This window comes from Aethalodelphis obliquidens, unplaced genomic scaffold (genome assembly GCF_003676395.1).
Source record: "Aethalodelphis obliquidens isolate GAN/ISIS:26980383/991018 unplaced genomic scaffold, ASM367639v1 scaffold17, whole genome shotgun sequence".
Lineage (NCBI taxonomy): Eukaryota > Metazoa > Chordata > Mammalia > Artiodactyla > Delphinidae > Aethalodelphis > Aethalodelphis obliquidens.
In genome coordinates, this window is record NW_020837961.1 from 17122828 (window position 1) to 17123887 (window position 1060).

Here is a 1060-nt window from a genome sequence, read left to right on the forward strand (position 1 = left end):
CCGGGGACGCCGGATTTCCGGGGAGGTGCTTCGGCAAAAGGGAGCGCGCAGCCGCGCGACGCGCCCAGCCCGACCCCTGCCCCCCAACCCGGGGGCTGCTTCCTGCGCCTGCACAGAGACCCGGACGTCGCGACCTCGGCTGTTGGATCGAGATTCCTAAGAGATCGCTGAGCCGTGAAGAACCCCGGAAAACGCAAGCAAGAAGACGTGTTTGTTTGGAGAGGGTGGAAAAATCTCATTAGTTTTTTTAGGGCCCGTTATCTTAAAACCTCTTCTTGTAGATGGAGAAATTTGAAGGGGTGGTGTTACACGCTGAACAGCAAACATCAGATTGCCCGTGATTAGAAGTCCCAGGTCCATAGGTTTCTGTGGACCCCAATTTACTAGTCTCTTTTGGCTTTCCCATGGGTGCTACCAAGGAATGTGACTCAAGGCCCTGTCTAGATTGAATCGAGGATCCATGAGCTTTCTGGAGATGAGTTATGTGTGTACCTCAAGCCTCTACATATGCAGACATTGAACAACTTTCTTTCATTGGCTCTTGACTTAGAAGGCTATACCTTTAAGGACTGCCTACATTACTTTTTGTTTGGTGCATTGCTTGTGTGCACATTTAAGGAAAACCTACAGTAGGTGGTAGGAAAATGAGGTCTATGGGAACTTGTATTCGACTGATTGTCAACTCCAATCCCAAAAAGTAGAAGTGCAAAAGGAACCATAGTCCAAGACGTGGTGAAAAGATACTTATTTCCTAGTTATCCTTAGGAGGATGAAATGGTAAACTACAAAGCTCCCAGCTGTTACAAATGACCTCCTTGTCATTACAAGTGAACTTGACGGTTCCATAGCAACTGACGTCATTGAAGATCACTTCCTTTTCCTTCCTTTCATTTCTTAGCTTCTAGGACACTGCTCTTATTTTAGCTCCTCACCCACTCTAGCCTCTTAAATGAAGGCATTTAAAGCTTGTCTTTCATTCCTCTGCTGTTTTTCCCTTTCCACAGTGTCCTGAGAATGTGAGTCCTAAATCTGCACTTTTCATCTGAGTTCTACGTTCACA